Source organism: Manis javanica, chromosome 17 (assembly GCF_040802235.1).
Source record: "Manis javanica isolate MJ-LG chromosome 17, MJ_LKY, whole genome shotgun sequence".
In the NCBI taxonomy this organism is placed as follows: domain Eukaryota; kingdom Metazoa; phylum Chordata; class Mammalia; order Pholidota; family Manidae; genus Manis; species Manis javanica.
In genome coordinates, this window is record NC_133172.1 from 35,945,583 (window position 1) to 35,962,693 (window position 17,111).

Sequence of the window (17,111 nt, forward strand, 5' to 3'; positions counted from 1 at the left end):
CTTCCCAACATGAAACTGTGCCATGAAACACCAACCTCCCTGTCCTCTGACCTCATAATTCCTGGCACCCACCATTCTATTTTCTGTCTCTGAACTGGACTATTCTAGTGCCTCATGAAATAGGATCATATAGTATTTGTCCTTCTGTGACTGGGTATTTTACTTAACAGAATGTTCATATAATTTTTAAAACCATCCCATTTTTAATCCACCTGAAATTTATTTTTTGTGTGTGGATGGTGTAGGCAATGACCTAATTTTATTCCCCCAACAAATGGCTAACCAGCTTTCCCAGCATCATTTATGGAAGAGGCCATTTTTCTCCACAACCAGTTGGTAGGCCCTGGAAACTGTGTTCTAGGCATCAATCTTTGGGGCCCTCTGGTCTGTCCCCTTAATCTGTTTGTTTACTCCTCTGCCAGTTGCACACTGTTTTGACTACTCTAAGGCCTCAGCCTTCCTAAGTCCAGGGCCTTGCTCAGGTTTAGTTTCTTCTTTTCAGTCTCGGAGCCTTTCAGAGGCTCCCAAGGATTTGGGGGCCCCCACGGTCTCCCTAACCCTTTCCCATCACTCCCTTTCCCAAGGGGGCCTAGTGTGCAGGGGTCTCAGCGTGTGTGAAGAAGCCCTGGTTCATGCTTGTCAGACACCATAGACTCCAACGGTCATGGACCACCTGCTCCCATGCCCCCGTGCAGGCAGGGCTGGGGTCACTGGGGCTCAGTTGGCTGCCCCTGCCTCGGAAGAATTTGGTAGGGAGCTTAGGTGCTCGAGGATGGTTTGGATTTCTCGGACTGCAGTGGAACTTTGCCATGAGCCAGTTGACTGTCAGGCCGACTTCAAGATAAGGAAAGTTAATCTTGGTTCCCCTCCAAGGACATTTGGTACTGACATGCAAAACAGAAGCCTTCCAAAGTTCACTTCAGAGTGGACCCTGGAGGCAGAAATAGAGTGCTCCCCTTTATTTCCACAAACGGAGTGTGGTGAGCCTGCTAGGAGCACCTCCCTCGGACACTGAAGGGGCAGAGCGTGGGCCCATCCAGCCAGGGCTGGTTTGCAGGCATGTAGCTGGCATGCTTTGCCCAGCTACCTGCAAGTCTGAGGTAAGCCCTTGGCCTAGTATCCCATGGGATCTGGGTGCTATAGACTGCTTTCTCAAGGCCAGAGGTGTGGGCAGAGAGTAGGAAGGGCTAAAGTTTTCATGAATCTCTTGCCATCAGATGAGTCAGGTCAACCCACCTGACTATCTCTTCATCCACACTGTGGCCTTTTAAATGTCACCTGTGCCAGGAATTAAATGGCAGAGATCATGAAGATTTAGATGGGCTCTTCTAAACCCTCTAGGTTTCTAGTAGGAGCCAGGAGAGATAGTTGGGTCAAGGTGGAGCAGAGATAAGCTGGAGGAGCTTGCTGGGGAACAATGGGCATCCTCTTCCCCACTCCCACGTGCCTCCAAGCAGCAGGGAGGCCACCTAGAGAGCTGGCTGCACTTGGTAAAGGCTCCTTGGGCACAGCGTGTCATTGGGGACATGCAGCACATGAGGAGCCCACTGGGACTGCAGGCACAAGGCAAGAGGACAGACTGACAACATCAGCCAGAAATCCAGTGTTCCCCAAATTACAATCATTCACATGCCACTTATCCAGTGGTTAAAAATTACCACTTTTTTAACATAAGTAAATTTAGCATTCTTATGAGCAATAATGACTGTGCTATCATAATAACAAGGATCACTTGGAGAATGCTTAGCATAGGCCAGAACGCTGTGCAAGCACTTTGAATATATTAACCTAGTCAGTATTAACTTCCAGAGGGCGGCTCTGCACTGTGGTATTTTCCCCACTTAACATATGAGGAAACTGAAGCCCAGAGAGGTAAAGTCACCAGCCCAAGAGGTAAAGTCACACTGATTCACATGCAGGCTCTCTGGCCCCAGAGCCTAGTCAAATATGGGTGAGGCTGGGTGTTTATCCCAAAGTCACATTAGTCAGTCACAGACACACACACACACACACACACACACACACACACACACACACACACACATCTATATGTATCTTTATATATAGATGCGCAAAAAAAAGTTTGTCTGTGTGCCACCTGTTTCTTTCTGCAATCCCCAGTTGTGGACACCCATCTGGGCATGTGGCACTGCCCAGCAGCTGGAAAAACTTCTTCCCTGGGATGGTGAGACTGGGGGGCCACCATCCTCCTGACATGCCCTGTGGTCCCATCAGCTCCATATGTTCACACCCAGTTGTCACCTCGTGAGCCACTCCAGGGATCTGGTGTGAGTGTGGGGGTGGGAGACTGGGAGGAGAGAAAAGCCAGCCGTGTCAAGGCCTGTTAGCCACAGAGTGTCCTGCAGAGCCTGGGAGTCACCGAATTCCATCACGGCCACTTTCCTGTTGGCTGGTTCCAGGTCAGGCACCTGAGCTTGTCTGCTCCTGAATGGTCCTCCCTTCAGTCAGCAAGTAGAAAGTTCAAGTTTGGCCTCCGAAACTAGAGTGCGGCCCTCAGTGTCAGGCACAGTTTGGTGGTTTTAACTGGAAAGCAGCATCTCAGGCATCATGAGGACCTTGGTGCATCTTCCCAGTAGCTCCTTGGGAGGCCTGGGGCACGTTCCAATCTCCTCAGCTGTGGCTCGAGTTGCTTCAGCCCATGTTTCACCTTCTCCTGAAAGTGGCATGTCAAATGGAGAGGGAACAGGGCTTGTTCTCTGGGCCTCGGCCTGTGGTCACCTACCTGTCTGACCAGCTGGGCATCTGGGCCTTCATTTCTGAAGGTCCGGACCCATGGGGCCTCCTCTGAGAGAGCACCCATATTGCCCTTCCCTCCAGTTGTGGATAACTATGACCTCTTGAGCAGCTGGCTCTAGGGTCACATCCCCCTGCTGCTCTTAGCCAGCTGGGCAGCTGGGCAGTAGGTTTACCCCAGTAAATGTAGGTTTCCACATCTGTAAGGTGGGGATAACAGTTCCTCCTCTGCAGCATGGCCCAGAGGATGGAATGAGTTAAGGGACAAAAAGTTCTTGATCCCTAGAAGCTGCTCGAGAAACGCTGGCTGACAGCGCTGTGGGCCAGGCAGCACAGCGTGGGGGCTGTTGGCCTGGCTGTCTGCTGTTTGTTCCTTTGTTTGTGCTTCCACGCTGACAGAACGCATCCTCTGTGCCAGCCTCCGCGTTACATGGAAGTCAGTGGTGGCTGAGACAGATGCGGTTCCAGCCCTGGGGATCTGAATGCCTGCATTTCCTTGTTCTGTGTTGCTTGTTTTTACATCTCTTAGAGATGGGCTCTTCTAAACTTTAGAGGAGTGGGTTATTCTAAAGCCCTGCAAAAGTCAGACAAATGCACCTATATACAAGGTACACAATATCTTCAGACAAGTCATTGGGGTCTTTGGACCCTCATCCACTCTCCCCTGTCCCCTCTTAGTGCCTCTTATCATTCCCTAAAGATGAACGGAGAGGGGAAGGGTAAGCGCAGCACATTATGCTCATTCTCTTTTCCCCTTCTCAGCTCCCATGGGTGCCCACGAAAGGGTGTGAAAAGCTCTCTTTAAGAGCCTAATTATTTATACTGACAGTGTTTACTTTTCACCTCCAGTGGCTGATGCATATCATCTCTTCTCCTGTCCTCCTGTCCCTTGGCTCAAAAAGCCAGCAGCTTCATGAAACCCACCTGACTGTATCTCTTCATCCACACTGTAGCATTTTAAAGGTCACCTGTGCCAGGAATTAAATGGCAGAGGCCACAAAGATTGAGGAGGGCCATTGTTCAGGCCTGTGTGTTTGCTTCTGCTTCACACTGACATCTGTCTTCTCCTGGTGTAGCTTTCAGACACCCGGGTTTTGGGTGAACTTCCACAGTATCCCTCTCATGTTGTTTTTCCAAGTTTTCCTCCCTTGCTATGACCTGAGGCATTGAACAACACATCTGAGGAATAAGAATTTTCTCTAAACCTGTGACCACCAGGAAGTTTCCAACAGATGTGATTCCAGGAACCAACCTTTTATCTGCTCTCTGGATTGCTGCCCAGAGTGGAGTCTTTCAGGCTACGTCCTGCCACTAGGCACCTTATACCCAGAAGTTGGCTTCCCCGTACTGAGCTAGTCAGCAAACTGATTTCTTCAGTTCTATCCAAAATCAGATGCCATGGGCAGATGAGAGTGATAACACCTTCTCTGTTTCGCCATCATGGACATGATCAGAATGAGAGATAAGGTAAGGGGGAAGGTAAGGGACAACGGTGAATCAGCTCCCTGGTAAGGACACCAGTAAGGCCACACAACCCATTTGTCTTGTTAACAACCTGTTGTATCTCCATTAGTCGGCTTGCCAGTCCCCTGTAATTAACCATTCTAATAGCATTCTCTGCGGTGTTATGGCTCCCTGCTCTCCTTGGTCCCTTAGGAACAAATGTCCTGCAATTCACAGCCAAGTGGATGATGACGCTCTCCTGCCCAGATGGGGATGGTCCTGAGACACTATCCCAGGGCCTTCCCAGTTCCACTTGGGTCTCTTGCCCATCCTGAAGTGGAGGGAACCTGCTGTTCCCCCTCGAGCAGTTCTTCCTCCTGCCAAGAAATGTGGGCTCAGCAAACTGGTTTGCATTCACACATCCCTTTTCTCTCTCTCTCTCTTTTCATGCCAACGCAGCTTCTCAAAGCTCCAATCCTTATCTGGCCATTTCATCTCTGGGTCCCCAGAGCCTGGCCCTGTGCCCAGCATATTCTTGGCCTGTGACAAAGGTTGAAGGAATGAATGCCGAGGAATGAATGCACCCCAGCACCACCCTTCCCCCTGCACCCAGGGGCTGCCAGTTCATTTCGCAAGTCTGCTTTTTGTCCTACCCACTCTGCCACTTCCCAGGCCTGGAGACAAGTTGGCAATCTATAAGCTGGAAAGAAGCTGACCAGTTTGATCTAAAGGTGTGGGTACAGCTGTTGCTGGGGGTGGAGGACATGAGGCAGTGAGTGCTGGTAGCTGTAGATGTTTCCGGAAAGTTCTGTAGGGCATGGGTCATAGGTGTTTTAATGCCATTCTGCCGTGGTGTTGGTGGGAGGGGAAGGGGCCCAGCTGCAAGGGGGGGCCATGGGAGAGGTATGCACTCCCTAGGATGTCTGACATTCATCCAGTGTGGCATTTCCACATACTAGGGTGGAGGAGTGGGGGGTAGATATAGAATAGTATGTATATATGCATGTATATATCTATATATACCTATATCAACTGTTTTTTAAATATATATGATTACTGCATTCTGAGTGTTGTGCCCCCAGATTCATATGTTGTTGATATCCTAACTCCTGATGTGATAGTATTAGTAAGAGGGACTGTGGGAGGTGTACAGGTCATGAGGGTGGAACCCTTATAAAAGAGGCCCCACAGAGCTCCCTAGCCCCTTCTGCCATGTGAGCATATAAGAAGTCTGCAGCCCCGAGAAGAGCCCTCACCCAGCCGTGCTGGCATTCTGATCTTGGACTTCCAGCCTCCAGACCCACGAGAAATAAATTCCTGTTGTTTAGAAGCCACCCAGTCTACAGTACTTTTGCTACAGCAGCCTGAGTGGACTAAGATGATGACTATTTTCTCACTATTAATTGATGTTGTTGGTCTACTGCTCAGAGTCCCAGCAGGAAATGGGCTCCAGTTCAGATGGTTCAAGGATCTGTGGAAGGGCCTGCCCTCAGGGACATTAAGAGCATCATCAAAAGGATGATAAACACCCCAGGGACTAGCAGGGTTACTATCTCTAGGCCTGAAAGGGCAAGGGAGGAAAGGGCACCTGAGCAAGTCAGGGCAGAGCCCACAGGGCGGTGCTACCCTTTGGGAGCTCGGAAAGACATGGCCACTGCCAGCAACCACGGCCTGAAGGGAGACGAGAGCAGGGAATGGATGTTCTGTCCTCTCCTCTTCCCAACTGTTCTGGTGGGGCCTGCCGCTGGCCAGTCGGGAGCCAGACATCATGGGCACCTGGGTCGCCATCTCTGGGGTCATCCTTGTCGGGTGTGGAGCAGGGCAAGGAAGGAGGAGAATGGATGTGGGGGACGGTGCAGGTGGAGGAGAACAGCACAGTTGATGGCAGTGAAGGTCCTGCCTGGCCCTGGAACCAAAGTCCACCCTGGCTGAGAGCGTGATGCTGTCGGCTGCGCTTTCTTGTGGGATACCTATCTAGGTGATCAGTAGGTGCTCTATTAGTTTCTTTAATTTATTATCTATTAAGCCTAACAAATTGTCTATTATATCAGCTAGTTAGATACATCATCTCATTGAATTTCCTCACAGTACCTGGCATATGGAAGATGGTCAATCAATATTTCTTAACTTGTGTGTGGATAAATAAACTATTAATAAGTAAAGTGGTGAGTGGATGTGACTCACCTTTAGAGTGGGTCCTATGGAGCCTATTTGACACAAAGAGAAACTTGAGTTCTGAGAGGTTAATTGACCAGCAGAGCCCACTTAGCCATTCAACACATTCTGCAAATATTTATTGAGTGCTCACTATGTACCCAGCATGTTTACATTTGCCTGGGGGAGACAAACGCATCAACATACGTATGCTGTATAATAGCTATGTGCTACAGGGAGAAATACAGCAGAATGGGGGGTGGGCAGGACGCTGGGGGGGTGTGTGGGTCCTGCGTACCTTTACAGACTGTGTAGTCAGAGATGACAGCCCCTCTGATATGGAAGGACGTTGGAGGCAAGACCTGAAGACAAGACCTTCACTCACATCACTCTTCGGGACAGAAGCATTCCTGGAGGAGGAAAGTGAGCGTGAAGGCTCAGTGGCAGGAACACGTTTGGGGTAGTTGGTGAAAAATCAAGGAGACCAGTCTGGCTGGGGCAGAGTGGAACTGCCACCCATCCAGGCAGGTGGGTGTTCTAAAATGTCAGTCTCACCCTGTCCTTCCCCAGCTGGAGCCCTCCAGCGGCTGGTAACTGAACGTGGCCTACCTGCCCACCTCCCTGCCCGGCTCCACGCCCCACTGCTGCCCAGTGTCACCCACTGCTGGTGTACCCTGCCGCTAGGACTCTGACCTTGCTATTCCCTCTGCCTGGACCACCTGTCCTGTCGCTCCACAGAATGGCTTCTTCTGACAACTGTTCCTAGGAGAGGTGTCCTGGGCTCTCACATCTATCCTGGCACCCTTCTCATTTCCTTCACAGTTGACATTTTCTGCTATTACCTGGCTTGTATGTTTGTCTGCCAGCTGATTGTGCCACCCCTGCTGAACCACCAGCTTCCTGAAGGCAGAGACCTCTTCCTTTTTGCTCCCCGTGGAGTACCTTGTGCCTAGAACACTGACTAGCATATAGTGGGTCCTTCCTCAGCAAGTATTTGCTGAATAATAAATGAATGAATGAATGAATCAGTGAGTGAAGTTTGTTTGAGACCCGAGAGTGGGACTTAGAAGAACATATTCTTTCTTATTTCTGACCCTGTAGATTATCTGTGAGATCTTGGGCTTCCCTAGGGAGGGTTTAGAGCAAACATCCACATTGGCATCAGTGACCATGAGAGCAGAGCTGTGGGGGTCCCAGTGAGGGCTTTGGGAAAGATTCTTCTCCTATCTGTTCCACCTTTCCTTCAAAATACTTTCCATGAGAGTTCTCTTCAGTGCCAGGAGTTCCTGAAGTCCTGGGGGCAGCCCACAGGGCCCAGGGCATCAGCCACACCATAGAATCTTTTATTTTCCCCCCTTATTTTATTTATTTATTTATTTTAATTAAGGTATCATTGATACACAATCTTATGAAGGTTTCACATGAGCTACATTATGGTTTCAACATTCACCCATATTATCAAGTCCCCCCACACCCCATTACAGTCACTGTCCATCAACGTAGTAAGATGCTGTAGAGTCACTACTTGTCTTCTCTGTGCTATCCTGCCTTCTCTGTGACCTACCTATATTGTGTGTGCTAATTGTAATGCCCCTTAATTCCCTTCTCCCTCCCTCCTCACCCACCCTCCCCAACCCTTCCCTTTGGTAACTGCTAGTCCCTTCTTGGAGTCTGTAAGTCACCAAGTTTTGTTCCTACAGTTTTGCTTCATTGTTATACTCCACAAATGAGTGAAATCATTTAGTGCTTGTCTTTCCCTGCCTGGCTTATTTCACTGAGCATAATACCCTCTAGCTCTATCTATGTTGTTGCAAATGGTAGGATTTGTTTTCTTTTTATGGCTGAATAATATTCCATTGTGTATTTGTACCACATCTTCTTTATCCATTCATCTACTGATGGACACTTAGGTTGCTGCCATATCTTGGCTATTACAGATAGTGCTGTGATAAACAATAGGGATGCATACATTTTTTTGAATCCACACCACAGAATCTTACACCAGCATCTTACCCCTTGTTGAATGATTTTTCTTTTAACAAATCAATTAAGGAAGAGGGGACCACTTCCTTATAGAGCCTGAAGTGGAACTCAAGTTATGTTTTCAATCTGAGGAGCTTCAAGAAATACAAATTCTCTCATCTCCAGAGGGAGAATTGTATACCAGGACTCTTTCTATGATTTTATCTCTTTCTGCCCCCTCCCCTAATCTGATTATTTAGGTAAATTTTTTGAACAACTGCTATTTTTCTTATATGTCTAGTTTTACTTTCACCTGCTATGTGAAATCCTATATACTTGTGCTGTCAGATGCATTATAATACTCTTTAAAATATAAAGATGACTGTAAAAATGAAGGGCATTCCATCCTCTACTATTCAATGCTATCTATAAACACCAGTGATAGAAGCACCTCATTTAGCAAACACTGAACTGGAAATGTGGTTCTAGATATGGAGAGCAGCCTGGAAACCTGACTTAAGAACAAACATTTTCAGTACTTTTATTGCATGTGGTCTGAGGATCACACTCTGTGGACACTATCCTGAGCTTCAGGCTTGGCTTTTGTTTTGAGGAGTGGTGTGTGTGTATGTGTGTGTGTATGTGTGTGTGTGCATGCACATGGGTGTGTAGTTCACATCCAGATAGGTTTCCACTGACTGATAAAACAAGATCCTTTCAGGTCTATAAATCTGTCTTCATCACCATAACCTGTTGCTTTCTATTATGATGGCCTTTCTCTCCTTTAAATCTTCTAACTGGTTGTGTTTGTTGATGGTGTGAGCATGTATTCTGTCCTCATTTTACATAGGAGGATACTGAGGTTGAAATTAAATGCCTTGGTTGGGATCATTTCACAAGGACTCTGCAGTCCATCAATTTCCCCTCTACGCATGGTGGCCTATGTAATGACTAGATAGTGATAGAGGGAGGGGAGAGGGAAGGGAGTGACTCAGAAAATTTGCCCCACAATGGAAGTGTAGGAGAGACGGAAGAGAGGAGAGACATTTCGCATATGGGGCTTTTGACCACATGGAGTACAGCCTGTGTATTCCAGGGACGAAAAATACCAAGAAACCACTTGTACTGAGAAAAAAGTACTGTGATCAAGGGGCACCTCCATCAACTTCTCAGTTTTGGCCCCCAACTCTCTGCCTTTGGCAGTACATCTCATCCTGGGCCCCAAGCAAATACCTTTGGGGAGGCTAGGCCTTGGAGAAGCCAGTATTTACACACAATCTCTGTTTTGGAAGTAATTAATCTTCGAATGTATGAGCCTCTTTGTGGTGAAAAGCGCCACTGACACTTTTGTGTAAACACCGAGCTTAGCATATTGACAAACTGGTGGCTGTTACTTTGATCCCAGGCTGCCTGCTCTGAAAAGGCAAGCAGACTTCGGGCCGCCCCACTGGGCACAGAGGCAGCTCTAACCCCTTCTACACTTGTCTCAGATCCATATTTAGAATTCGGAGTCTTTATTTTCTATATCCACTTAAGCTCTGCTTGGAGTTTGTTTAGTACCTGTCTTCCTTCTTTATGCTTGCCAGTGACTCATAAGTTCGTTTTCTTAGCCAGGCATGCAGCAAAATTCCAAAGTAGCAAATGACCTGAATGAAAACCCTTAAACTCACATAGATTTAATCACTGCAGCAAATTGGAACCATTTGTGGTCAGGTTTTGATGGCGATTTATAAAGATTTCCCCCATGCCCCCCTTCACGTTCTTTTTAAGTGGCTTAGTTAAGGTTAGTGAGAAAAGGAGGCATCAATGCCAAGGTCCATAGGGTGGGGGGGGGGGGAGGGGATTAAAGTGTTTTTTTCAGCTTTTAGGGACATCCACAGTCACCTGAATATCTTCTAAGGGCAAGGAGCAAATCTGGTGATAGCCATTTTCAGCGGCCAGGGCTTGGCAATCCAGAAGACAGGGAGGCCCAGCTGTTTCCAGTGCTATGTGTTTCCACAGGAGGTTTGGGGTTTGGGGCCCTTTTAGGAAAATACTGTGTTTTGTGACTTTTGTCACCTCTAGTTACTCTAATAAGGCATGGGAAAGGTCAGTACGTGTTTTTCATGAACAGAGAAGCAATCGAACCCGATCTGTTATGATTTCTCCCCAAGCAATCTGAACAGATGAGTTTTAATGAAGACGGGGATCCAGGATTGAGACTGACCCAGGGCGCACCGCAAGGGCGTCAGATCTGTTTCTGATAAAATCAACACTGAGGTTTTCAAGAATGAATCAGAAAGGAAGTTCAATTCCATTTCATGACGGGGCTGAACTACATAGAAAACTTGTCTGTAATTAAACGGAAGCTTTTCTTTAATTTTGTTGTTGTTGTCATCCTATAACATTTTTAGAAATTTCTAGAATTGGGATTTCTCCAGTTTGTGGGGTTCTGTTTGATTTTCGAAAGCAGATGGAAAAGTGAATTTGCAAAGACTGTGGCAACATATTTTACTGCACAAATTATGGAAAAAGTTACCCGATAGGGTTCTCCCCCACCCGTGACCTCTTTTATCCCCTCCTCCATCTCTAGTTTCTCTGATTATAGTTGGAGAGAGAATTCAGGCTGAAAGAAATTTGATATTTATTTTCTGTGAACTTTAATAAAGAAAGTGGTGGGTTTGGGACTTTTTTTTTCAAGGTATTTTAGACAAATCAATTCTTAATTTTTTTAAACAGCACCTTTTGGCATGAAGTTGCTGGTGTGTGATTTATGGAGCTGCTTAAGAGGTTGTGCTGAGAGCTATTCCCGACAGGTCGACCAGAGACTTTGAAGGGGTTTTCAACTTTGGAAGTCCACTCTTCACGAGACCCGTGTTCATCCAGGCAGGCCTTTTAAAATGTTTAGGGCCTGAACCTTCGCTTGAAGTCCGTGTTTGTTTGGGTTTGCAGAATCCTTTTCCGTTCTTCAACATTCTCAGATGTCCCCCGTTTAGGCCGAGTGATCAGCCATAATCCACTCCAGCCCTAACCAGGAATAGTCCACTTTTCTCATAAGCGCATAACATAACTTCAGCCCCCAGGGCCTCCGTCATGAAATGAAATCCCAGACACTCCGAGATGTCTTGGGAGATAAGCGTGGCCCTAATCCCAGGGTCACCCAGGCCTGGAGGAGCAGGAGTTCACCTATACATCATGACATTGTTATCAGCCGGGCCCAAGCAGCCACAACCCGCCTCATTTTCCACAGGGCTTGGTGGTGTTAAGAAAATATCCTCCAGCGTGGTGTTATTTTAGGCTGAAACAAAAGTCGACATGAATGGCTGGGGGGAACAGAGGGGGCATTGTTCTCCCTGTGGCCGGGTGCTCAGAACTGGCCGGGAACTGGAACCCAACAAACGGAGAAGTAGATGCCATCACGTACCAATGGGCTATCGAGTGTCCGGTGGGATCAATGGAGCACAGAGGGCGGGCAGGCCGGGATTCTGCCAGTCCCTGGGTCATGGGAAGTTTGGTTTCCAGGGAAGAGGCCGCGAGTGCTGCCTGATTTGTGGTGGCCTGGTGACTGATGCAGGGAGGAAGCCACCTGCTGTGAGAGACAGCGAGGAGGAATACCTCCGCGAGCAGGCTTTGCAGAGCAGGGGCGCAGGTGGGGCCCGGGGCCCCTCTAGCCCCTCTAAAGAACAGTAATCTTCCCAGCCACCCTATGGAGCAGGTAACAGTATTTGCCCCTCTTACAGATGAAGAGACTGAGGCAGAGAGCTGTTGATGTGCCGGAGGTCACAGTGCAGTCTGGCGCCAGAGCCCACCACCCCTTCTGCTGTGCCTGATCATCTTACTCTCATTTTGCTCTCCCTATGTTTCTCATTCATGGCACAGGGATGACATAGCAGATACTGTCACTGCCAGGCCCTTCGCCCTTCACCCTTCACCCTTACTGTGTCAGCATATGTCGTGGCCCAGCCCCTGACTGCCAGCACCTGCACCTTTTTTACTTCAGGGCTCCCTTCGGCCTTGGGAGTGTCTGTTCTGTCCAACTGTGCAACAGGCCAGAAGTGCCAGAAAATTAGCATCCCTAAATTTAATTAAAGACTGATGACAGTTGGTATATGAATACCCCAGCTCCCTTGCCCTCCTGATGGGAACACTGGGAGGTATGTGTCCTTCCCAGGTGCCCAGAGATCCCTACGGACTGAGCTCCAGCTGCCACAGTGGTAACTGGCTAGAAGATGCACACCTTCCTGGCTTCCTTTCCCAACTTGACTCATTTCCTCACTCCCCCACCCCAGCCATTTGTGTTTCCTGGGATCACCTTCCTAATATCACCTCCATTGAAACCAAGACAGGGGATCATACCTCAGTGCAATTACTTGAGTAATGTCTGCCTCCCTTATAAACCTGTGAGCTCCATGACAACTTAACATCATATTCCTGGAGACTGGCTATATGTCCCACTTGAGGTAGGTGTCAAGCAAATACTTATTAAATGACAGCATTTTGAAGTATAAGTTCCATCTAACAGAAGTTTATATTTTGATAGTTTGTTCTCTTCCTAAGCCTATATATTGCATTTAAAGCAGTTTTTATCCTTCATTCTTTATTGAAGAATTACTTTTTCCAGATACCTTACAGGAGGTTGGAGACATGGCCTCCTGTCCCCATCTGCCATCTTGCCTGGAGTTGGGGATAAACAAGCTTCTCCATCAGGCTCAGATGAATATCTTTGGAAGTTGTTCCAGACACTGGCCATCTGGTTCCAAAATAAATGTTCGCTTCCCAGATTGCATTTCCCATTCTCACTTGCAGGTAGGTGTGTCATAGGGCTGAGTTGTGCCAATGGAATTTGAGCACGTGTATGTTACTTTCCGCCCAGACCATGAACACCTCCCATATGCAATCCTCCATGCTTTTCCCTTCTGCGGTTTGATGCCAGTGAGCACGGTTACCTTGGGAGCTAGCTACATGTTGAATACAGCAGAGCACACCATCCGAAAGCCTGGGTCCCTGAATCACCGTTTGGAGGAAAGCCATGCACTAGCCATGAACACCCATTTCCGACTTTACTAGGGAGAAATAATTTTCTGTTGTGTTTGGGCCATCATACATTTTGGGGGATTTGTTTATTACAGCAACCAATATGACCTTAACTATTACTGGAACCCTAGGCACCGACAAGATTAAGTGTCCTCTGCCATCTGTAAAATAAGTATGCAACATGTCCAGCCAAGTTCCAATTTTCTGTAGGATGGCTACTTTCATTAAAAAAAAATCGAATAACACAGCCTTAATTTTTCAGTGGTGGAAGGTGGATAGTGCCTTACTTCACCGGTGCCCTGACTGCATGTTTGTTCTGCCTCTGAAGTGACCCCATAGGCTTTCTTTCTGGAAAGGATTTGTGTGCAGGTTAGCACACGGATACTTGCTCCTACCAAGGACCTTGAGAAGAGCCAGTAGAATGACTTATGCAAGTTCAGGAGCACCGCTGTTTCCCTCAGAGCCTCAGGTAGCTACTCCTGCCCTCCTATGGGCTCCAATAGCAAGGGAGACAGTTCGTCAGTTAAAAGCGGAGATTGCGTGGACCCCTCAGACCTGCCTTTCACTTCAAACCTCTGGAAATATTCACCTAAGCTTCCTTAAAACCCTCAGGGAAACACAGGCCAGCAAACGCAGGGGTTAATGGCCACTGCTGGCCACTACCTTCTTTGAGAGGAGCTTGCAGTGTTAGAAAGGTCCTGGTTTCTGGAACCAGGTAGATCAGGGCTTGACTCTTGGGCCTGTCTTCTTCTTCTTGTTATTGTTTTTTTACAGATGGCATCTGGAGATTGATTCCTGAACCTGATTCTTGGCTCTGAATCAAGCTCTTCTGACCTGGTAAGATGTGGTTCCTTCCAAGTAATGGCCTAGGCAGAAAGTAACATGTGGTAGGAAAGAGCATGGGCCTCACCAGGCTTGAAGTGAGTTCCCGCCTCCATAGGCAAGTTACTCAGCCTCTCTGTGCCCATTTCTTTATGTGTGAATTGTGATTGTATAGCATCCATGTTGTGAGACTCATGGCATAATGGAACACAAGGATAATATTTGTGAACTACTTGGACAGTGCTTGCACACACATTATTTTTCCTATACTTAGCTTAGTAGTCAGTGGAGATAAGTGGACCCCGTCCCTGTGATCAACAGCACTGTTTTAGTTTCTGCATGGAAGGGGCAGGTGACAGTGGTCTGAAGATGTATTTGGAACCTGGCCTATGAGGAGAATGGTCACCTGGTTTGGGGGGTTGCTCACCCGGAGCCTTTGCAGTCTCAGAGGACCACAAGTCGGCACGGCCTTCTGAGAAGACTTCTGATGCTCTGTCCAGATGGCCCTCCATCAGATGGGAGCTTCAGCCCTCAATTAGAGCCTCCCTCCAAAGGCAAAGTGACCCCTGAGCAAGAGTGAGTAGCCCTATGTTGACTGTTGGGCCTCCAAAGGCTGTTTCTGGAGGGGACCTGGGGCAGAACCCAGAAGATTTTGGGCTGCATTGATTGCCTAGGGGGGAGGAAATGTGGCATTCACTCGGCCTTTGGAGGCAGACACCACTGACTATGCACAAGACGTCAGGCAGCTGCCCCTGCCCTCCCAGGGGCTCTTGCTTAACCACTTCTGAAAGCCTCGAACCCTCTCTTCCTCATCTATACCACGGGACTGTCGCTGGTACTTACCGCCTGTGATAGTTGTGAGGCCTGGCTGGGATCATAATGTCCACAGAGATGCTTTATGTCATGGAAACATGCAGTATATTTCTGAAAACATTTTTCCCCCCAAATATAGAATAGATATAGGACTTAGAAGGTTCTAGTGGTAAAAAAGGCTATGCACTGAAAAGTCACTCTCCCTCCTACTCTTGACCCTGACTCCCATGGGGTGTGTCCAGAGGAAACCACGGTTATCAGTGTCTTGTGTGAACTGCCGAAGATATTCTACATACATATCAGCATGGACATTTTTAATGCATATGTATGACATATACACACAAATGCTTTAATTTTCAAAAGTGGAAATGTCGTATGGTTCGACCTAAATATATGTGTGTGTATAAACAATGAAGCATACTGTTCTATATTTCATTTATTTTAATTTAATAATATTTTGGGGAAACCATTCTCTGTCAAGTCTTGCAGATATACCTCATTCTTTTTAATAGTCATGTAGTAATCCCAGCCTGCAGATAGACCCTAATTATACATTAATTAATTTAACTAGCCACTTCTTGATGACTAGTGCTTGGTCTTTTGTACCATTTATGGAGAAGAAAGGGAAAGCCTGCCCCTCAGCATTCTGCATCCCCCAGGCCCCCAGGCCCCCAGGCCAGCCTCCCAGCCTCCAGCACCTGTCCTGCCCTTTCTGTTGGGGAACTCCCTGGAGTGTGCATTTTTCCCTCTGCAACTGTGCTAGACCAAGTTTTGGGCTCCTGCTCTCAACCTAAACCTGCCTTAGATCTCTTCATAACTCCGCTTGCAAGTGGAGGCCCCTTAATTTGGCCCACAGGACTCTTTAACACTTTTTAAACCCTGTTAAACCCATGTAATGAGTTTCCCCTTGCTGTGCTCCTGGCCCTGAAAGCTGAGAGCCGTGGCCCAGCCCTCCCACCTGTTCAGAGATTAAGCTGTGATGGAGAGGCAGAGGGGCTGTAGGGAAGGGGTGGGTCAGTGGGAGCTCTGGGGTCAGCCATGCAAGCAGGACTGCTGGCGGGAGTGGGGTGTGGGTGCCCCTCAGTGTCAGGCAGGAGTTCTTCGCAGAGCGTCAGGGCCCTGCTGCCTATTGCGGTGTCAGCAACTAGTCCTCTCTTTGGGTGTGGAGACCACTCTGCTGGGGTCAGGGGAGTGGGCAAAGCTGGCAGCAGCTTGGCTTGCCAAGGTGACAGTTACATGCCCCAGGTGGCACAGGTCTAGCTCAATGAGACTTCCTAAAATGCAGTCTTCAGCATGTCAGCACCTGCTAGAGAATCTTCTTTCCACAGCTGCCCCTTGTAAAAGGGATGACTGCTGGTTTAATGTTTCTTTCTGGAAAGATCTACCTTTCTTTCTGTCACACAAAGTCCTCTTGGGTCAAAGTGGCTGACTCTTATACTTCCTATTCCCAGGTCTGTGCATGTGACCCAGGACTAGCCAATCAGAGTATTCAAGGCCACTATCCATAGTGATTGGTTCAGGAGTAGCCCTGTTGAGCCCCAGTGACTGGTCAAGGGGTGGGCATGTGACCAGGTCTGGCAAATTAGAATATTTAACCCCTTGGCCACAGTAGCTGTTTAGAAATGGATGCATGAGCCAATGGTGGGCCACTGAGAATCTATCCCAAACCCTCTATGGGAACAATTAGATAAGAGGTGCACTCTTCCCTTGGAGGTTACTGGGGCAGACCATGACAGCTTGGAATTCTGTAGGTCAAACTGTCACTGTGAATGAAAAGCCAGTTGGAGATGGCTAAGATAGGAAAAGAGGTCTAAGAGGGAGAGCTTTTGGATCCAGCCATACCTGAAGACTTCACATTACACAAATGAACTCTTTTTTACTCAAGTCAGCTTGAGTTGACTTTGCAAGTTTCTTTCAACTCAGGGTCCTAACTAAAACTTATCTCTACCACAGATATCATATGCCACAGTATGACCCTCTGGGTGGCCTTAGCCTACCTTTCCTTGCTCTTCTCTGGCCAACGTTCCTTCACCGAACCCTAGAATTTATCTTTGATACATCCTCCTTCGACTTCATTGCTCAGTCCTTTTTCTCTATGTGGTAAACCATTTTCCTTTCCCTTTTAACGTGTCATTGTCAGCTAACATCTG

General features: G+C 47.8%; 1 long non-coding RNA gene across 1 annotated transcript; it reads left to right on the forward strand.

Annotated features, from left to right (window-relative positions):
- Nucleotides 1–935: 935 nt before the first annotated feature.
- Nucleotides 936–15,372, forward strand: LOC108404976 (uncharacterized). The gene is made up of 3 exons (XR_001855061.3): nucleotides 936–1,100; nucleotides 12,914–13,098; nucleotides 14,101–15,372. It is a non-coding gene; the product is annotated as an uncharacterized lncRNA (long non-coding RNA).
- The last annotated feature ends 1,739 nt before the right edge of the window (nucleotides 15,373–17,111 follow it).